The sequence below is a fragment of the Pyrgilauda ruficollis genome, unplaced genomic scaffold (genome assembly GCF_017590135.1).
Source record: "Pyrgilauda ruficollis isolate IOZ18807 unplaced genomic scaffold, ASM1759013v1 scaffold21, whole genome shotgun sequence".
In the NCBI taxonomy this organism is placed as follows: Eukaryota; Metazoa; Chordata; class Aves; order Passeriformes; family Passeridae; genus Pyrgilauda; species Pyrgilauda ruficollis.
This window is the reverse complement of record NW_024520318.1, coordinates 4,403,014-4,425,908: the sequence shown is the minus strand read 5'-3', so window position 1 is coordinate 4,425,908 and position 22,895 is coordinate 4,403,014. Positions and strand designations below refer to the sequence as shown.

At 44.7% G+C, this 22,895-nt stretch overlaps 1 protein-coding gene across 1 annotated transcript in view; it reads right to left on the bottom strand.

Annotated features, from left to right (window-relative positions):
• Positions 1–21,766, bottom strand: part of FNDC3B (fibronectin type III domain containing 3B) — a 185,555-nt gene extending 163,789 nt beyond the window's left edge. Inside the window, exon 1 of the mRNA XM_041467869.1 lies at positions 21,597–21,766. The gene's annotated coding sequence lies outside the window, so the exon portion shown is untranslated. The remainder of the gene's footprint in view (positions 1–21,596) is intronic.
• Positions 21,767–22,895: the final 1,129 nt, after the last annotated feature.

Here is a 22,895-nt window from a genome sequence, read left to right as displayed (position 1 = left end):
CCCTCCCCCACTTCCATTTTGTGGATTTTCTGGCAATAATATTATTGAAAAATGTATTCTTGAAAACAGGAAATATCCTGAGCAAAGGATATCCAGCTTTATGGCACTCGAAATGTTGCGCATTCCTCCCTATCTGCCACTGCCCAGGCCAGCTGCAGGCATGCGAGAGCCTGTGCAACGCCTTGGGGTGGCCAGGAAGGGCGTCCCCCTGCATATTCCCCCCAGGATTCCAGCATCACAGCTTTGGATAGACCAGCTCCTTCAGATTTCTTCAAGATTTCCCTTTTCTGTGTACTCAACCCCAGCCGTCTCCATGGTCCAAAGAGACCACGTGATGCGACGCAGCTTTCCAAGCACCGCTGGCTATCAGGAGCACATCCTCCCCAAAGTCTCCTGATAAGGTGCTTTAAAGTATGCCCACAGCCCTCATCTTAACGGCCTAATCTGATGTAGGTGGCTTGCCCTCTCAGAGATCCCTTCGTTTAATTTCCTCAACAACTGCACTCCACAAAAGCAAACATCCTGTCCCACTTCCAGAGCCAGATCCCAGTTGTGGCAGGCAGCTGCCAGCAGCGCAGGCACGAGGAGAGCTGGGACGAGCAGCAGGGATCCAGTTCATGCTGGGGAGCTCCACCAGCTGTCCTGTCACAGAGCCATTCACCCACTGGAATGGGTCAGAAGTTATGGTAAATGGACAGGTTGCTGTAAAAAAAAAAGTTTGACAGTTTTTCAAGTATCCCACCCCTAAACTGGCGTCTCCATGAGACCAGTTAGGGGCCCAACAAACACATGGTTAACTGGGCTTCTGTGGGTAACAGCAACTGTACAGAAATCTCAAACTTTTAATGCAGTCACCTAAATTACACCATGTAGATACTGGGGATAGTCACACTGTCACCTGCTGAGCAACTCTTCCCTGCCTGACCAGCTGCAAGCTCCATGAAACACTATCAAAGTTGATGATTCACATCTAATGTTTTCACAGTAATCAGTAGCTCACATTTCATCACCAAACGCTGACAAATCTTTACAATCATGCCCACAAAAATCAGGATTCAATCCCTTTAAGGCACTCTGACACTTCAGTAGCTTTCTGTCTCTTCCTATGAGGAGAACAGGCAACATCCAAAGCTAAATGCAAAGGAGCAGTTGAGGTGGAGCCAAGGCTGCCACCTCTGGAATGAGGGCATCTGTTCCACAGGGAAAAAAAGAAAGCATTTCAAGAAATAAAAGCACTAATTCTGACAGCACAAAACTGCAGCCATGACATTTGGACCTTTCTAAAATACATTTCTCTAAAGGTTTTTAAGTGCCACTTATTCTTTTAATAGGCATCCAAATCTAGCCTCAGTAATAAAACACGCTTACTCCTTACATCTTCCCTAGTCTCTATTTAACCATCTTTTCTTGACAAGAACACCAAATCACCGTGGTTTTACTGGACACAACAAGGGCTAATGCTCCTGTAGAAAACCTCAAAGCCAGCTACCATTTTCAGTATGCCAAAAATGATGGAACTTCTTGGAGTGTTCTAATAGAGCCTTAGCCAAAGGATATTCTCATCCAATTAATTACACTTGAAGTATCTGACAAGTTCATGGGTAAAGGAGACCCATTCCAAGGGAAGGTCCCTGTGCACTGGCCCTGGTGTCAGCACATGGACATGGAAGCACTGACTCTCCTAACTCTGTCTTAGGGCAATGCTCAACTCCAAACCCAGTGACCACCAGACATCCAGCAACGCTGCCCACTAAGTACCTGGACACCAATCTTGACACAGGTGTAAAGATATTCAAGGGAGTTTGATTAACTGAGACCAAATATAAACAGATGGTTAAAGTTTTAGAGTTAAAAATCTCAGCTACTTGAGAGAGAAGAGAGAAATCATAACTTTCACAAGAGATACCACCTGCACCTCTTCTCGTGGCAGAGCACACCTAAAGATATTTACTTGACTATGGCCACAGTTTTCATAAGAGCAAGTATTTCCTTTGAAAAGCAGAGAGAAATATGTATGTTGTCTGAACACCACATGCTTGGACACACTCAGGCTTCAGTCAGCACTGCAGCAACAAAAGTTTAATTGTAATGTTTCTCATTTCTGTTGGCTTCCCCTTGTTAGCTGGCACAGGTTAGAGCCTACTCGGTGCCTCACATCAATAACTGATGTTCAAAGTCAAATGCAAAAAAAGGACGTCTTGATCTGCTCACAAGCACAGAGCAAGCACTTTATAATAAAGTCATGTTTATTCCGGAACACTCAGTGCCTGGGGGAAACTCGCTTCTAGAAATATTGTGCTCAAATATTTTACAGTCCCACCATTGCCCACAATCAAAACTTACTCCCAGCCAGCAGAGAGCATCACAACTGCCCTTCCACCTCATGACAGGTGAAGCTTGCTGGTTTCTCCAGATGTAACTCACAGTGCTGGATTCACAACACCTTTGGGTCTCTGCTCCGAGATCACCTTCCTATCCCACCACCAACCCTCCAAACTTCAAACTAGTGGGTCTGAACATTTAAAAGTTGAAATCAAGACATTTCCAAGGGCAAGTAGCTACATTAGACACTGCCAACAAGCTCTGACTAGACTGCAGGAGCGAGGAAGAGATTTTGGAGAGCACAGTGTCTGCTCTGACACATCTGCCCACGGGGCACAAAAAGAATAGAGCCAACTATGTAAGCAGAGAAATCTTTGTCCTTAGGTGACACTGAGGCAATCTACACACGCCAAAATTGTTGTGCAATTAGCATGTTCTTAATTCTGTACCCTTAGAGAAGTGTACTTAATCAAGTGAAAACAACGTAATGCAAAATAAAGCAACTCAAGTAACTAATTAGCTAAAAGATGTAGAATGTAGGCAAAATGAAGTGTCTAATTATATAACTTCAGTTCAAGTGTACAACATACTACAGACCTATAAAAAAACCATACCACTAGCTAATTTAATATAAACAATCCAACTAAACACCAAGGCTGAATAAAACTGAAGAGAAATAGTCAGGAAAGTAACAAAATGGTTAAAGTCTTTCCAGTGAGTTTCACTGATATCTTTTTAGTCCATTCAAGTTAAATTACAATCTTGAACCAAATTCACAAGATTCAAAGCCTCCTTCAAGAGAATTTCATGCAGGACAATTCATTTGAAGGCATTATATCAAAAAACAGAGGCTTTTTGAGGTTTTCTCCAATATCCACAGAAACGGAATACTCTCCTGTAAACTCAGCATTTATTCTCACAGCAGCATCTCAATCTGCAAAGTCATTAAGCCTCTTGAGAAATTGGACAGGTAATAATTCATCAGGGGATAATTTCTTTCAAAACCTCCATCCCCATTGCTGCATTTCTTTGCCACTCAAACACACTCCAACACTGACATTCTCAGTCATGAATGTACAATCTAAACACGAGCCATCCAAGCTGATCAGATCACTGACAACTTTAACAGCTTAAAAACGTAAGTGTTTTAGGGATAAATATCTTGAAAACAATGAAGCTCTGCTGATATGCATCAAAGAAAAAGGCCACCTACATGCTTGTCAAATTCCCATTTTTGTTCTAACCTGAGCAACCACTACAGAAAACAAGCATCTGTAGGAAGATGAGGGAAACAAAAAAGGTAATGGAGCATTTCAGAGGATATAAAGTCCCCTCAGACATTTGTCCTATTTCAGTTTCATAGACACTAAGTGCCAAATACAATGAACATTTCTGAAGTTTGTTTATGATAAGCTGGCTTTAGTTGTTTTCTTCTTAATTACATGTCACCATCACTACTTCAGTGACAACACCTAGCATCCCAAATCCTTCCAGGTGTCCTGGAAATAGGACCAGCACATTCTGCAGAGAAATGTTGTAGCATTTGAAAATACAATGGAAACATGTCCTTCCTTATAAAATCACAGCAATTGTTATAAAAAAATAAGGCATTTTCAGTACAGTATACTAAGCTCAGTAAAATTCAGTTATTGAGTAGGAATGCATGAATTTAATTGAATCAGATAGACTCAAGACTCTTTCTCATTAGGAGTAAAATAGGTTAGATGTCAGAGTATTGGCAAAGGTATTATCAATAGTTTTGTGAAAATTAATAAAGGTTAAAAGATTGGTCTTTTTTGAGTTATCTTAAGTACAATAATTGTCAATTTAAAGAAATTTCAAGGAAGACTTTAGAAAACCATTTTTAGAAATAGTCAAAAAGCCTTAAGCTGCACTCAACAGGCAAGTTCCCATCAAGCCACATTAACAGTCCTCTAAAAAACAGAATTAACCAAAAAGATGCTTGGAATTCCTTCTGCATTACACAGACCTTCCCATCTGCAGTCTGGCATCCCAGCTCTCTCTCATGCCTACGCTGAAATCCTTCAGCCAGCCCTGGGCAGACAAAGCCCAGCCTCCCAGGATGTGACAAGGGACAGTGAGGTGACACTGTGTACCCCAGCTGAGCCACTGCTGTAGGGGCAGACCTCTACACACACACACAGAGAGGGAAACACGATCCAGAGCTACATTCTCAGGAGGAAAAACCAAACAGATCCCATTAATTGCTGCTCCGGATCTCAGCACACTTTTTCTTTTTTTTTTTTTTTTTTTTTTTTTGGTTCACCCCAAGGGATGCATCCCAGTGGCTGAGATTTCCAACCAGCATATTAAAGGATATGTTAATAATCCAGCAGTTCTTTCCAGCACCTGGAATCCAAGACACACCTCTACCTCCAAGGTACCTGTTACCCATTCATACCTTGGTATTCCAGCTTTAGAGTTGTGCCTGCACTTCAAAGCTTGCTATCCCTTCCCCCATAAGGAGAGGAGTAAGGATAGATCCCTGGACAAGCACTTCAAGTCAAACACACCCTTTGCTATTTCAGGCTCTAACATAAGCAGATTACAGCTCAGCTGTGTCCTGTCTGAACTTTTGTTTCTCTCTTGCCAATGCTGCACTAATTATCCCTGAGAAAAGACAGACTTTAATTAACAAGCAATGACCAACTTTTATCTAAAAACTCTTTCTTCCCATCCAAGCTCTGCCTCTAAGTAGCTATTAAACACCAAGTTTTAGCAGTGAGTAATTAGGAGATATTCTTACCACACAGAGTTAACGAAGAATTCCAACAAAGCAGGAGATGCAGGTCATGGGGGCTGCCAGGGATGGATGCCCTGTCCATGGGAGAAGCCAAGATGAAGCCCTGCCCATGGCAGAATCTTTTTACACAGCCAGGCTCCATGTGCTCTTGCTGCACACACCATCACAGCCAGGCTGGGTGGCTGCTACCCAGTGCTACCTGCTTTGCCGTGAGTAAATATGAAAAAACAGATCTCTGCCTCAAGCTGTTGAGAGGAGAAAGGGAAGATCTTTCTTAATGCCCTTTCCTGGATTCTTGATTCCTTTCGGGAAAGTGTGAGCCCTTCTCTTCAAACATGAAAAACAAGAGCAGAGACAGCTTCAAAGGAGGCAAAATTAGTTATTGGGACAGGTAGCTAAAATGAACACTGAAGGAGAACATGTAATTTAAATGAAAACCAGGTAGTTGAGCTGGTTTTTAACTGGCACATCACCTGCTAAGGAGTACTACACAGCTCAGAGCAAGCTGCCCCACACACACACAGCAGAGCCCAGGAGACTGCACCCGTAGCACTTCAGCACTTCCCTGCTCTTAACCCTTCTCCTTCAGCATGGGAGGTGATGCTCAGGGAGAACCACTGACACTGATTTCAAACAGCACAAGTACTAAGGGACTAAAGGCAAAGCCCAGTGCACTTTCTGTCCATTTAACAAGGATGGTTCTCCTCTGCAGTCCACCCCAGCAGGAAGGGCCCTGCCTGCTGGGGAGCACACTGGGGCAGCAGGCACAGGAGGTGTCCCAGGACACACCGTGCCCCACTCAGGTACAGCAGGAGCCTCACTGCACCCTCACTGCCTGTGCCAGGATGGCCCTCACCCAGCAGCAAGGAGAGACACAAATTCAAGGCTGACTTCCAGAACAGCCCAGGGAGTTTGACTCACTGAGCCAAAACAAGAATAAAGGGAGTGAAAGGCAGGACTGACCTTTCAGCAGCAGCACCAACTCAGGGCTGTGTCATCAGAGCACAAACTCACACTCTGATGTGCATCAGTAGTATTTTATCTACTGATATGCACACGGAGTTGGATCTCAGCAGCTCTTTCTTAAATATCATTAAGTTTGACTACTTGAACTATTCTGCAAAGTTCTGTACAGCAAACACTTGTGAAACCATTTCCTTCCCCCACTGAAGACAAGGTACTTAGAGAATTATTTGATTTACACCACAAAGGGAATTCAAACACAGCTCAAGAGCAAACAAAACTTCCTGCACCGTACACACTTATCCTATATAAGATGTGTGAAAAAAACCTCAGCGTTTTATTGTCCTTGTGACTTTTGTGCACTCAGTACCCAACAGCTGCAAGCTTCATCTTCACAGAGCCAGTGAGAATCATCCCATGAGAACTTCTGAGTCGCCACAGCAATCAAATGTTATTAGAGGGAGATTAATTGGAGTCAGTACATGCAGTTTAGGTTTAGAACAACAAATGCTAATTTCCCAAAACTGACGAGAATTGAGGGGAAGAACAGACTTGAACAACTTTATCTGCAACTGTAAGCTCTTTTTTGTTCTTCCAGAAAAGACAACTTGAATAATTTTCATTCTCTTGTTTGAGAAAGGGGGAAACGTCAACTAAAATCCTATCCCGATACCATGGTAAGAAGACACAAATGTAACGCAGCATAAAAAGGGTAAAAGAGGGAAGCTAAGAATAGACAGTGAAAGTAGTACAGAAATTTGGTAAGTGAAACCAAGGCTAAAGTCAAGACAAGTCAGACAAAGAAAAATAACCATGACTTGCAAGAAAACAGAAAATGAGCTGGATTCTAAAACAAGCTAAGGAGGACTGAACTCCAATAGCAGCATAACCCCACTGTAAAACAGAAGTGAAAACAGGGCTAATGATGCAGGGGAAAAGAATTTAATGAATTCTTCTGTTTGGTATTTGGAAGAGCTACAAAATGCACTTGTTGACTTACCCCAGTGGGCAAGTCAGCCCCAAAATGTTTCAATTAAGTTTTGATTCGAGCCTTTAAAGAGAGCCTGACCTACTGCCAACAACAGGACACACTGATGCAGAGGGATGGGAGAGAGAGACTGTGTTAACTGCGGACCAGCAGCTGAGAAGGAAGCAGGCTGCCCAGTGCAATTACATCCCATTAGTAAGACACAACTTTCAGATAAAAAAAATCAAAAGTCAATGAAGGATTCCAGCGATAAGGAATGCAAAGATAGGAACATAATCAGCATTGTCATTCTATATGAAACAGGCCCTGTCAAACAAATCCAAGTGCGCTCTCGGCCGAGATTACACCTTTGGCTGGAGAGATAGCTGTGTTAGCACGTGTGTTCTTTAGCCTTCCTCGGGCTTGGTACCACACAGCACTGATAAAAGAGCTCACTCTGCACAACCAACATGAAATATCTCCCATGTATGAAGAGCTGGCCAGCCAAGTGAGCACAGATTAATCTGAGCTGATAACACCGTGTGCCCCACTGCCCAACACATGGCACAGCAGCCCTCTCAAAGGGCTGGCATTTTTATGTGATCCCAGGCCAGCAAGGACTGGACATTAAAGAAGAGGAGCAGAAGCAGGAGCCAGGTAAATCAGAATTGGGCACACCATTAGAAATGAAAATCCAAAGATTAGCTACTGAAGTAGATGGAATCAGCCAGTGGAAGTGAGCAGTATTTCCTCCTCTTATGGAGATATGACCTCATGCACTCACCAGAAATAAAAATTACAAGTCAGCCAAGATACCTTTACCCTCTCTAAAGAACTATAACTTTCCTAAATCAGGTGTATGCTGTACTGCCTACTGATAATTGTATTTGTAGCTGGCATTTGTAAGGGAACTGTCCTTGCCCCCCAACCCACAGCAAGTCAGCCTTGTACAAAGGCTTCCTACAGATACAATATAATATGCTGAGCAGAAGGCAAGTAGTTATTGCCCTCTTGCCAAGGAAACCTCCTCTGGGAGAGGCTTTCAGAGATAGGAACTGCACACAGGCACTCATCAAGAGCTGCCTTGGGGAGGGAAACCTCCACACATGTGCAGACCACTAGTAAGATTCCTAGTCCAGCTTCAATTGAAACAAGCCCCAAACAAAGTATCTCCAGTATTTTCACCTCTGTGTCTTGTTTTCTCAGCTGCAGAATGGGGATAATGAAACACATCACCTCTGTTAGTGCCCTGGTCTCTTCCAAGGGAAGAACCACCAGCATAGTGGTTATTCACCAGTGTTTATTTAATGATTTCCTACTAAAATTGACAGCCTGCCCTGGCCAGTAACACTAATTATCACTTCATGGGATCTGTTTGACTGTCCACATAAAAAAACTACAGCTTTACACTGCAAGTTTTTTCCATATTGACCTTCCTAAATGAGGAAATGCTTAGCAGTTTGTGGGTGAGACTGAAACTAAACCATACTACCCAGCCAGCATTAAATAAAGCCCCACAGATCACTTCTGCTGTGCTCCTGGCCATGCCAACCTGCTCAGGGATGCTCCCTCTGCCCCATTCCCAGCCAGGCTCTTCCAGTCAGCTCCTGGCCTCCCACCAGCACTTCCACCCCTGGAAGCTGAGTTAGTTCTTGTTGCCCATGTTAACTTTTCCCTTGCCACAGTAGGCTGAAGTCCCACCAGAACAATAAAAATCAACTCCAAGATACTTTGCACCAGCTCAGCCACGACAGAGCAAGTGGCCACGATGCGAGATGCTGTTCCCAGTTGTTTCACTAACTCCCCAGTCAGAGCAGTTTTGAATTAAAAAAAAAAAAAAACAAAAAAACCCCCAAACCAACAAAAGCCACTTTTAAGTGCACTGGCTTATTGTGATTTTTAATTAGCACCAGGATTTCAGATAGTGCACACCCACGGCCCCAGAAGGGGGTGAGGGGAGTACGTGTGTGCGCTTGTGAAACCATTGTTCCTCCGTCAAATACAGCTCATCCTCCAGCCCATCCGAGCTCCCAGCTGCCCAGTCACACAGCTTTTAAAAGTTCAACAGCTGGGTGTTTTATAAGCCTGGAGAACTCCCAAGCCAACCCTTACGTCGCTGGCAGGGAGCCCTGGCCAAAGGCTGGGGACCCCACGGGGAACGTTCGGGGCTTCACCTTCCTCCTCCTGCTGCTGACCAAGGCAAGGTCCACGCTCACAGCCCAGCACGGGCAAGGCAAAGCCCAGCACAGTGTTTTGTAAGCAGCAAATGACAGAGGCGCTGGGCAGTGGCTGGGATCCAGGACCTGCAAGTTGGCTTGGCTTTTGTTTCGCTTTCCAGCGCTGATGGATGGAAACAAGCTCCCAGTTCCTCTGAATTAGCATAAAGACAATTAAAGCAACTTTTACCCCCCAAGCAGCTCAGGAAAAAGCACATCACAAGCTTAAATGAGAGTGTTGATAATATATTTAAGCAAAACCTGACTCTTTAAAACAAAAAGAAATCCACCCCAAAACAAAATCTCAGTTGTATCACAGAAGACACCTTTGACAACAAGTTCCTGTGACTCCTGTTGCAGAGGAAAAAGCTCAGATGAAAGTCTGCAGGACTCAGTGCATCCTTCTCTCTCCAAAGAAACATTAACTTCTGTCTGACGCAAAAGCATTTCTGCTGGAAAAGGGGAATACCATAGGTCAGTATTGAAGAAATTTCAGTGTAGCTACCAAGCAATTAGCTGGATAATGCCTTCTCTACATGCTGACTTTTTCCTTTTTCAGGATCCTGGTGCAAGCAGACCTAGCAATTTGCTGGCTTTACAGCCACTTCTGAAGTTGTAGATGACCAAATTTAAATTTTCTTTTCTTATCACTGAAAGTATTTCTACTTTGGCATTGCACATTTGTTCACTGATTTCACTTTTTAAAAAAAACTTTTACCTTGTATTTCAGTACAGCTGCCATCTTCTACCAGCAAACATATTCAGGCATTTTTAAATATTTAAATTCACATTTGTATAAGCCTGACCTTGTTACTTTTATTTCCCCTCTAGGACAAAGTGTAAACAAAACTTTATCTTGCATTCTGATTTTGCTTTGAAGCCTGAGATTATCTGAAGAATTAACATACTCCTTCCTAGAGATTATCCTTGGTAAAGTTTTGGATACAAACCTCTCCACTTTGATAAGTGATCCACCACTTTTGGAAAGCACCTTTGTTGTTTGACCTGATGTTCAAAGCTCTCTGAAAGCCGCCCATCTCCTTTCCTGGAACTATGTTACAGCAGGATCTACTACCAATAAAAGTAGCAGGACACGAAAGTGAATTCCACCAGGATTGCAGCCATACTGAAGCTGCACAGCCAGTGTTGTACAGCTCCGCACATGCACAACTTCAGGTGCAAGCAGACCTGAAATGAAGTTGCCAGTTGAAGCCTAATGCCAGTTCATTAAAAAATAGGGATTAGATTCATAAATTTTGCAGCTGCAATGCCCACAGTACTTTCATCAGACTGTATTCCAGGTTCTCTGTTCTCCCACTTCCTGGAAATCCATCTGCCACTTGTACACTCCCTATTCATATACGGGAATATCACAGCCACATACTCTTTTAACAGCCTTGCATTAAGCCCTGTATATTCAAAGTACTTAGGTCTTTCTGCATGCCCTAAATTGGCTCCTGTTTAGATAGCTGGGCTGGTTTGGATTAAGCTGCTCGATCAAATTCTAAAGAAGTTTTTATTTCTTGACATCTTGTATCCACACGTTCGTCTGCCAGCACTGGGTTTTGGCTTAAACAGTCCTGTATGCATTCAATGTTTACCTCTCTGATGGGTTTAGAGATAGTAAAGTTCATTGGAACTTCTTTCCTGTTAAATATTTCTCCATCTCATCTTATGAGAAAGGCTTTCCACACTTCCAGTCATGCTTGTAACCCTCGCCTGTAACTCCACCACTCCAAATTTACCCATCTTTCACCAACATAGGTGATCAGAAAGCATACCCTTTCCAAAACAAATCCCAGAAGGGCTTGCAAAATAGCATTAATCTCCCTTCCCATCTCTATTAGAAGCAAAATAAGATTCCCCCCTTGGGTGGGTACCTTTCTCCATGGCTGCATAACCACTATCACACCACATTCACACTCTGGTTGAGCAGTTGCACAACAAAGTCTCCACATCTGCTCAAAGAAACTTCATTGCTAATATTGATCACAAAGGTCAGAAAGAGCTGCTGTTGGCAGAAAAACAAAGAAAACCTTTGTCTAATATACTAGAATAGATAAAAAAGGTATTTATCTGCTTCTTCCTTCCAACTGTGTATTCTGTGTATGACGAGAGAAGAGTTGTTGCTTCCCCTTCCCATCTGCCAAATCCTTTCATAAATGCACAAGTTGAATATTGTAAAACGTTTTCTGAGAAAAGTAGGGATACGCAAAAAATACTAAATCAGTGATACTTTATAAAGTATGCAGCCAACATAAAATACTAACTGAAGAACCAGTCAAATCATCTTCAAAATTTTTAAGGGAAAGTTTTGTTCATCTCAATCACCTACACTTTGCATAGAGCTCCCTCAAATTGTCTTGCACTTGCCAGGCAATAGGAGCAGGAGGAGGAACAGCCCACGGAGCCCAGGCAGGACCTCACTGCACTCCTGGCCCAGCAGAGAGAAACCTGCTGCCCAGCCAGCCATCCTGGGGGAACCCTTCAGGGAACCAGGAGACCACAGTGACATCTCACTTGCTCCACAGAGCCAGGACACTTCAAAAAAAAAAAAAAATTCTATGTATCCATAATTAACGGAAAATAACCCTTCCAAGGACAGAAGAGGAGGGAAGCTGACAGATCCAATCTGCCATCCCCATACACTTTCTAATTCAAACACAAATCCTCTGCTTGCCGTGTGAGGTTAGTCCAGGCAGCAGGCCAGGGCTTTGCTTTTCCCTCCCCAAGTGCAAGGACAGATCTCCCGCTGCCACGTGGCTCAGCAGAGCCAGGCAGCAGCACCTCATCCCCAGCAGCACCTCACCGCTGCTAACCAGGCTGGATCAGGTCTGCTCAGGGGTGCTGTTATCACTGTCCAAGCGAACTCAATCCCCTAAGAGTATATCATTGTGTTTCCTTGTGCTCCGTTGTGAGAGAACGTCACGGAACCTTAAATTATAGCAGGGCCAATAATAATAATAATACACTTGGTCTACCTGCCAACTGATCCAGTCAATACTGTCTTCCATGTCTTCACATATCCGTATTTTCTCCGTCCCAATTCTCACATTTCACTCGCCTTCCTCCCCTTGCACTAACCCATACACTGAAATCAATACACTGTAGTCCAGAAAAATCTAACAAAGGAAAAAGGGAATAGAGAAATAAGGATTTAGTAGAACAGACCAGAAAGGAATCAGATGTTCTAGTAAGGGCAGGACTGGAATAGTCTAGAAGCTCTGAGAAACTGAAAAAACTTTTCACAGCAACATTTTAGAGCATAATATCATCCTGTTTGACTGCATGATCACAAAATGCCAAAAGGAAGTGAAACCGTTGATGTCTAACTTCAGAGTTTTAGATCCACAAATATTGCCTTTACAGTAACATAGCAGCTCTCACACATCCACTGAAGCAACCTATTCAGATGCACATAAAAATTCAAGTGTAGCCACCTCGTTCCTTACACAGATTGTGGTTACAGAAGTATCTGAATGACTTGACTCTTTCGTTTTATCCAGAAGCCAGAAGTGACTGCTGTGGAAGAAATCAGAGATCCTTTTGGTTGCACTCGGCAGAATTGCCCAATTTCCACCACATCACCATTTCCTGCCCACTGAACAAGGCAGCTGGAACAGCTGGACCAGCACGTCCAGCCCTGTTAACCGAGAGGGGAAAGGGTAAAGATAAAACACCACACACACGAGAGCTTGCAGGGAGAAGACACTTAAATTAGGTAACAAGACAATTCCTTTCTGTTCCTCATTTCCTCGCAGTCGTGGGCGTACAGTGCCCTGACTGCTGCTCACAGCGCTCACTGACCCGAGGAACAGCCTTCAAGTCAACAAAAAGTTTGCACTGTATGTCTAACGAAGTCACAGAGGATGTTTATGTTTTGTGCAGTCACTAAAAGCACTGCTGAACTTAACAAGCAATAATAAAGATCTGTTAGAGCAGCATATGGAGTTGCAAAAATAAACATGTGCGGAGCAGAATGAAACAAGTTAATTTCACCACCAGCTGACACACAAGAAACAAGGATTAAGGCTCAGATCATAGACTCGTGAAATGGTTTGGGTTGAAAGGCACCATGAAGACCATGTAGCTTCAACCTCCTGCCACAGGCAGGGACACCTTCCACTATCCCAGGCTGCTCCCAGCTCTGTCCAACCTGGCCTTGGACACTTCCAGGGATGGGGCAGCCACAGCTCCTCTGGACAACCTGTGCCAGTCTCACCACCCTCACAGTAAAAAATTTCTTCCTAATATTCAAGCTAAATCTATCCTTTCAGTCACTTTTCTCCACTTTTATGCCAAACTCTGCAGAACTCTTGCTTTGTGGAAAAATGTTAGAATTCTTTAGCCACAACATTTCTTGTGCACTGGTTATGGTCAGCTAAGAATAACGTAACCTGCATGTTCAATGCCAGGTAAGAGTGTGACCCTAGACCTTCTAGAAGCAAAACTGGTGCCTATGATCTAGTATTAAAATTCTCAATTGACCTTAATTAACTTCCTGGCATGGTGGCAACAGCTGAGTGCTGCCCAGTACTCCACAACAGTCATCCAACAAGACATTATCTGGGTCTCTGGTGAAATCCATAGGATATTTCTTACTCCTGAACATGACATTATTACCTCACCAACATCTAAGCTAACCTCAATGGGAAATACAAAGTCATCTTGGTTTGGTCCTTTAAGGTTTCTGTTTGTTGACTTCTGTTGTTGTTTTGAGGTCCTGCCGAACTCAAATGTAATTTAGTTTTATAACAAATAAACCAAAAGGACAACATACAAATAGGAAGTTACACAAGGAGACACCGTGGGAATGAACCACCTACCTGCTTAAGTGCAAGCAAAACACAGAAGTATCAAAAAACCAGGCTTCACTTCTGCTTATTCTGGGTGCTTTATTAGAGACCAGGAAAGTATGTACAGCAGCCTAAATAACAAACTTCTGATTAGAGAACAGTGAGAAATTGACTGTCAAACAAATTGATTTATGAACACATGAACTTATACCCTGAAATGCCATGAAATTAACCCTTTATCCTCAGAACATCCAACATACATTTCCTACAAGTTCAAAAGGAGGTTGAACTCTCCAGAGCAGAGCTGACAGCCTGCAGGGTCACAGTGCACACAGAGCAGGGGTCAGTCTTTTGGCTGTCGAGTCATTTTCAGCTGATCCAGAATCTTCAGTGTTGTTTCACTCCACAATTTCTACAGGGGATTATTTGTGACACTGACATTTTCTCTGCTCCTCCAAGCCTCGTAAGGTCACTCATTTAAGAGGATGCAACATATGTACATGTTCAGACATCAACACAGACATAGTGAAGCACCACTTAACTTTGATTTATACCGAATTTAGATTTTTTTTTTTCACCATCCCTTTCTCTTTTCCATAACACCATCAACTTTCTGCAGCTCTTCCTGCTTCTGGGTTACTCTCCAAGCCTAAGATCTCCACAGACCATGTGCAGTTTAATCCTTCCACCACTTCCACCCCTTACACATGACAGCCAAAACACAAGGCCACTTCAGTACACCAAACTCTCATTTCCTTCCTTATAATAATAGCCTTGCCAGACATGCCAGGAAGCTTCTGACCCATTCCTCAGAACCAGCTTTTGAAGATGGATTTTCCCTCCTTGTACGGCTGGCTGGGACCCGTACCATCAACAATGCCTCAACCTATGACCCAACTCTCTGAAGCACACAGGACCACACACCACAGCCTTCCTGGGTCATGTGTACCCACCCACCTTGGGGCCAAGACACAGCCACCTGGGCTGCAGTGGATGCAACATTGGATGGACACATCCCTCACGTCCACACGCCTGCACTTTTAGTCATGCAAAGGCCACACGTCACAACCAGCGCACGAAGCCAAAGGGAAGAAGACAGAAGGGAATGCAGCGTTCCACAAACACAGATCTGCTGCCCCTCCCTCACCCACATCTGAAGCACTCAAGAAAAGCCAGCTAAGAGCAAGTGCTGTGCCAAATTAAGTATTGTGTCTCTAGCTGCCCAGTTCCCCGGACACAGGGATTGTCAGATGGGTTGGCTCAGGAGGAACACCGCTCCCGTGACCGAATGCTGCACCCCAAGCCTCCAGCCTGGAGCACAAAGCATCAGAAACCTCACTGCATGGCTAAGATCACCTTTAACAGCTTTACAACCAAGAGAACATAAATCATAGTGAGAGATAATTAGAAGGAAAACCCTACTCCAGTATCAGGAATCACAGGTGGATAATGAATAAGTGTGTTAAAGAAAGGATGGGCAAGTGGGACATGGAGAAAAGCAGACCTTGGAATAAAGAAAAAAAAAAAAAGAAAAAAAACCTCACTAAAGCAGAAGCCAATTCCATAAAAATCCAGAGTAAGAAACAGTTGTTTTCTTTCATTTGCTTTTCTTTGAGCTGCCACAGCTTCTAACACTTTCCAGCATTCGAAAATAAAGACTTGTTGCTCTCTCCTCCCCAAGGCAGGCTTTGAAAACAAATTTCCTAGTTAACCTGCCAAAGCAGAAGATGTGATAGCAGCTGAACATCCCTCTGCCCTGCTCAGAGGATGACTCAGTGGAAATCAGCCCTCAAGAAATGTGTTGCCATCCTTCAGACAATGCCACAAAATAGGAACAAATTCTTCACCTTAAAAGTCATGCCTTCCAAGGTAGCCACAGTTCAACACAGAACTGTATAACAATACAGGACTGTGTAATAGAGGATAACTTAACACATTTTGGGGGAAATCTACAGCTTATTTTCAATCTCTTTTTTAAATTTTTAATACAGTTAATAAAAAATATATCTCCTAACAAGACTACAAAATCATTCCTCAGAGCTTTAGAGTATTACAAAAGAACAGGACATTACTGTGTTCTAAGCAAAGTGAAGTAAGAACTGGTGAAAACAAGACCAACATTATAACTGTTCAAGCCAAACACACCCCTCAAAGTCAAACACCAGTTACCATCTGCTACAAGAACAGAAGAACACACACAAGCACTAGGTGTGCAACTAGGTCCCGAACTTGCATCCAGTTCAAATATACCTAGAAGAATGGTACCTGGTATGTTCCAATTTGAGTTGTCTTGTCACAAAAGGTGGAACTTTTTCCACTTCAACATAAGCCATTATTCCTGATACTTTAACATCATATGAAAGACAATATTGAGTCCCCCAGTAAAGCAAGACTCTTGATGCAGTCAGTGAAGCCAAAGCTGCGTCTTTGCTTTTCAAATTCACCATTTCTATCAGTACTTATAGACAAAGAAAAAAAAAACCAACACACACTATTCAGGCATTGTAGACCCCACAATATTCCACAAGCTTTGCAGTTCTCACTGGGTCTCTTCTGCTGTTAATTCATTCTAATGAAGTGATGCTTCTGGTTGCCACACATTTGCTAGTAACCAGACACTGAAGGCAATTTTTTCCCTTCTGTGAGGTGACATCACATGAGCCCACAAAAATACAGGCTGACCAGAAGGAAACCTACCCAGTGCTCTCATTATCCACAAATGCTTTCAACCTTTTTTCTCTGCTGCATTATTCCACATCAATAAATAAATGAGAACACAGCAATACGTAGCACTGAGTAACATACCCAGATCAGCCCAAGTCTGCAAGCATAAGGTCACTTATGTTACCTGAGTTGTCATTGAATAGGGACGTACTTGTACAACAAAGGCAAGTCACAAACTGGAATGAGTTCTTTCAGCTAACTAACCACACACTAAAGGAAAATGGTAAGGTCATCCTGAAACAAATCAGGACAACTCTCTACTTCCACACTGTTTCTCCTATCAAGGTCCAAAACAATCACTTCCATCTTACTTCACCACAGTCCTGAGTTTGACTAAAGGATTGTGAAGAAATATTTGGGGCAAAAGATAACACTGGGATATAGGTTATAAACACTGGCATTTCATTAGTGGGTGAGTGGAAAACAGGGAGCAACCATGTAAAATTGAGACAGCTTCACAAAGGCCCAGATAACCCACAAACTAAGAGCAGATTGGTTTTCCTAGTTCAGATTAAAAGCATGAGGAAATCTGTCCACAACATCCCAAGCATTTCTGAGAGTGGCAAAGGTCATCTAAAATTGTTGTTTATTGAAGCTTTTATTAACTTCTTGAAAGGAATTTCTTTCTCTCTTTCCAAAGCATTCCATATGAAGCATTCCTGAAAGCATGAAGGAGATGTTTAAATACATGTATACACAGATTCTATTATTAGAGTCCTTTGCAAGGACCTAATAATAGAGAAGTCCAAAATTATTTATAAGGCAATGATAAGAGACTAGGATGTAAAGCATGTTTTAAAGTTTGCATTGCTGCCACATAATTGCAATACACTAACTCAACACAGAAAAATCAGGCTTATCACTGTCATCTTCAGAGAATTCAAGTGTTGGCTCTCAGTTATTCTAAATCTAAAAAATAACAAACAAAAACACAACAGCAGAAACTCCTCTCCTGAATCCATCTTGTCATTGCACTGAGTATCTTACAGAATGAGGAGCAGATGCCAGAACAAGCAAATGCCACATATCAATATTAGCTGTAGTTTCATCCTCTCAAAAAAAGAAACTATAAAATATGTATTTCATTACTTAGGAATTGTTTATTGCTTCATATTACAAAACTAACACTATACATAGCTGCAGTTTACTAAACAGAGTATCCACATGGCAATTTTCAGTATATTACCATTATAAACTGTCACCATTAGAAAAACAAATAGAGAAGGCTTCTTATGCTGTTGGCTTTTTGTCTGTTATCTGCTAACAAACACCACAATTTACTTGTAAACAAAGGATTCCTCAGATGAAACGCAGAAAGCATGTCACTGGAGAAGCCCTGAAACCCATTCTTTTCCCAATTAAAAGCACCACAAAGATTTGCTCCAAGCTGCACTACCTGGGACCTCCAGGGAATATTCCTGCTCAAGAACAGACTTTAACACAGACGATGTTTTTCTTGTGTACTTGCTCAACAGCACCGTCATTTTTCATCCAGAGCAAAGCACAGATTTAACATCCACAGCAGCATTTCTGAAAGGCAACTCATCTCTCCAACACTGTTGCAAATTCCACAATAAATCACATTTAATTAGTTTGTGCTTTTTTCTTTTCTTTTTTTTTTTTTTTTTCTGGCTGTCTGGAATCCAACAGCGAGCAGGCTTCCAACTTTAATTTTGCAAAGAGGTGCTTAGAATAAACTGATAAAAACGCCAACCAGCACGTCCCCAGTGGAAGCTGTCTGGAGTTATCTGCCCGCTGACACACCAGCATTCCTGCCTGTAGATGGCTTTTCACCGCTGTGTATCCAGCGGCTCCTATTTCCACTGCCTTGCTTGAAGAACTTCCCTCTTCCCACATACCTTCCATCTCCAGGGACAGATCACACAGGGACACTAAACCTTGGCCGTAAACAACACGAGTTTTGATACTGCTGCTTCCAAAGGATCCTCCACCACTCAGCAGCGCAGAGACAATCACTGAGGCACAAATCCTCCAGGCAACGCTTGAGAAACTTTGCCTCGCCAGTATTTTGCACAGCTGAGATTTACACAGGGCTCTGCTGGCTTCTTCTGCTATTTATTTTATTTGCTGTACACCAAAGGCTACTGCAAACAAATGGAATTTCGATAACTTGTGGCATGTTGCTCAAAACAACTCCAGTGACACTATTTCCAGACTTTAAACCCAACAGCCACATCCTCGGTGGAGTGACAGGACATGCTCTCCCAGTGTGTCCCAAACTGCCATTCCAAGTGCTCCAAAAAGATCACTCCATCTTCCCCCATGTCTTTTCTTTGGAGGGAAGTGGCACTACAGTGCAGAAAAAAGCACTGTGGAGAGTAAATTGTTTGATTCAGGTGTGTTCTGGTCCTTGGATTTAATTACATGTACTTAGCAGGCATTTATCCTCACACTACAAACATTTATTCATACTATAAATGTTGGTTCTGACAACCTACATTTTTGAGGGAAAAAGTCAATTATACTTATTAGAAAGTTCATGAATACAACCACATACATACAGAAGTTGGCTGCATGGTCTGTATATATTTTCTTGCACAGATTTATGAACTGCAGAAGTTTGACTGCCCTTAACTGCTTCTCCTTCTCAGAGAACATGAAGAAAACTATAAAGTGATGAGAAAAAAATGCCAAATTCTCTGCTAAGAAAGAGGTATGATGGAGAAAACTTCTTTTAGTTCCCTAAATACTACACGTAGGAAAAAAAGTGCCAGGACAAGCACATTTCAGATTGGAAGTTACAAACTTTTCTGAGACTAAAGATAAAACACTTGCAGTATGGAGTTACAGCTCTGAGCTTCTTGGCTATAGCAGAATATCAGCTTATTTTGGCTGGTAGCTACCTTCATTTCTTATCCTTTGGCCAACTATAGGCTAACAGTATGAAAAAACCCTCTTCGTTGCTGTCCCAGCAGTGACCTCAAACCCAAACCAGATGAGCTCCAAAGGCACAAAATTTAAAAAAAAAATAACAAAAAAAAAAAATATATTACCTTCCACACAGACTCATCTCTGAGTTACATTATAAGCATAAAGTAGCTAAAAGATACTGAACTGGGAAGAACAATACAGGACACTTCTGGGGCAGCAGACGTTTCTGCCACAGCAGGGTCCCAATACAACCACAAATCACAACTGCTTTGAAATTAACGAGAGGGAACCACAGAAGTGCTGAAGATTAAGAGAAAAGCACTAACAGACCGCTTCTGTGCGAGACCCGAAATGACCCCGGGAATTCGGCCAAGAATCATTTTCTTACTGGTAGCACCGGCAGCGTATTCTGCGACTGCTGAGAAAGACACACGGGCCGTAGGTGAACGGGGCAAGAGGAGCAAGATGCTTCCACTCAGGAGGCAGCCCTTGGCTGCTCCTGAGGTTTATGGAAGCAATGCCTTTATCTGGATTCCCAGCCAAGCACACATTGTGTCATCCGTGTCCAGACCAGCCGCTCCCCATCAGAACAAAGCGCAGACCCAGACCAGTACAGGCACTGCCAGGCCTGGCACTCCCAAACTCTTTTAAGCAAGCTCTGCTGCTGCAAAGAAAAAAAAAGGTTGAGAAATAGTGTTCTATGCTTAAAAATCTGTGGAAGTTTGAAATGCCATTACCTAGCACATTGTTAAACTCGAGTTAGACTGGTTTGGCACCTTTCAGGAACGTACTGTGTTCTGCAGGGTAAGCGGTTAAGGGATACAGCAGCTGTGGTTAGGGCACAGGTAACCGGGATATGTGAATCCTGTTCTCACAGAGCCAGCACGGAGTTCGAACAGCAAATTAAAAAATCCAAAATAAAAAACGCCAACGAGGAGCTCCAATCTCTCCATATCTCAGTTCCCCCCCCAACCCCGAGATGGGGTAACTACTCCTTTAAGGCCAGTACTTTTATATACTCAAAGGACACAAAGAAAGGCAAATGAAATACAAAATTACTAATATGGAGAGAGGCAGGCTTGCCCCGCGCCTTCTATTCTACAAATATAGATGGGATAAATGGTTCGTTACATTTAACTCCAAGCCGCACTACCTCCGCCAAAACCTTATTTAAATAGAACATTTCTGAGAACCGGGAAGGGGGGGATGCAGCTGTGGTCTTAACCTAAGAGAGGTTAAGCTTTTAAAAAGGGTTGTTCTTTTTTACTCCGTCTGCTGGTCGCATGCCATTTTAAAAAGGTGTCTGGCAAGCAAAAATAAAAAGTTTCCAGGGCTTTCCTTCCCCAAGCCACCTCTGCCAGGAGCCCGGCGGGGAGGACGGGGCCAAGAGAAGACGGTCGCGCCTTTCTCCAGCTTTTTCTCCAACATGCCCTCTGGATCCCGACGTTCTGGAGGCGGAGGAGCCCCCGGTTCCTCCACCTGCCCGCAGCCCCGGCCGGGCGGCGAGCTGCGGAGCGGGGCGCGGCTCGGGGGGAGCTGCGGGCAGGCGCCCCGCACACACCCGCGGTGCCCGCGGCCCCCGCCGGCACCGACCGCTCCCGCACTTCTCCTCCGGGAGCCGCAGCGGGCGGGGAGGGCGGCGGCGATGACAGCGGCCGGGCCGGCCGCCCCCAGGGACAGCCGGGCGGTGCTGGAGCGCCCGTCCCGCCGCCAGCCCCGAGCGCGGCCGCTCCCGCCCGCCCGCCGGGCGCTCCCCGCGGCGGAGGGAGCCGGCGGGGCGGCCAGAGAAACTTTCCACCGAGTGCGGCCGCGTCCCGCCGCCGAACAAAAGAGCCGGGACCGGGAGAGGCGCCGCGGGGCGGGGGACGCGGCTGCCCGGCGCTCGGAGCGCAGCGGAGCCGCGGGGCTCCCCGCCCGGCACCCGTTTCCCCGCAGCGCCGCCGCGTCCTTACCTGCGGGAGGGCGGTGCGGGGCGGCGAGTCCCGGTTAGCTGGAGCGAGTGCCGGGAGGGCTCGGCGGGGATTCCGCCATGTCAGTGATGTCGGCACCACATGGGGCCCCGGCCGGCCCACGCTACCGCGCACTCTGGAGTAGCGGCTCCCGCCGAAAAGGCGGCCGAGGCGGGCGTGGGACGCCGGCCAGCCCCGCTGCCGCCCCGCCCCGCGCCGCCGGGGCGGGCGCTCGGCGAGGGGCGGGCACGGCGCCCGGCCCCTTCGCCCCGACCCGGTCCGATTCCCGTTCCGCCTCGTTCGCCCGCCGCGAGCCGCTCGGTCGTTGCTTAGGGTCGTGGAATGATGGAATTAGAGAATCGTCAAGGTTGAAGGTGATCCAGTCCAGCCGCACAGCCAGCAGCGCTGCTGTAACCCCTAAACCGCATCGCCCAGCGCCGGCTCCACACGGCTCTTAACACCTCCGGGGGCAGTGACTCCACCATCATCCCTTTCAATGCCAGACCACCCTAAAAGTAAAACATTTGTTTCTAATGTCTAATCTGAATCTCCCCTATCTCAGCTTAAGGCTGTTTTCCTCTCACTGCAGGTGTGGGAGGAAAGAGCATCCCCCCGCTGGCTACAATCTCCTTTCAGGGACTTGTAGAGAGGGATGAGCTCTCACCTGATCCTCTTCTTCTCCATATTAAACAAGCCCTCCCACAGCTGTTCTTCATAAGATATGTTTTGTAGACCCTTCACTTACTGCCAAATACCACCCCTGAAGTGCATGTCACTCACCGAGCCTCCCCTGTCCACCCAGCCCTAGCAGGGGTGTGTGAAAGTTGGATGTTGGAAAGTTGTCACCAAATGCCACTTCTGACAGGGTAGCCCTTTCCCCAAGCAGTTCCAGCCTGAGATCAGTGCATGTCCCCATCCGTGTCCTCCCTTTGGTGCCAGCTGCGGGTTGCTGCCAGGCCAAGGCCTGTGCTCCCCTCAGTGTGGTCATTCCTACATTCCCATCAGCCGGGAGCAAGGAGGAGAAGCTCTGGACAATGTTTTCAGGGCTAAAGAAATACTCTGACTTATTAAATTGTGCAGCCCTAAAGAAGAGAAGTTTATCCCCTGGCTCTGGAAGAGAGTCCCGAGGAGGGCCATGGTGGTCATTCACCTCTCAGCACTGCTGCCAGGCCAAGGCCTGTGCTCCCCTCAGTGTGGTCATTCCTACATTCCCATCAGCCGGGAGCAAGGAGGAGAAGCTCTGGACAATGTTTTCAGGGCTAAAGAAATATTCTGACTTATTAAATTGTCCAGCCCTAAAGA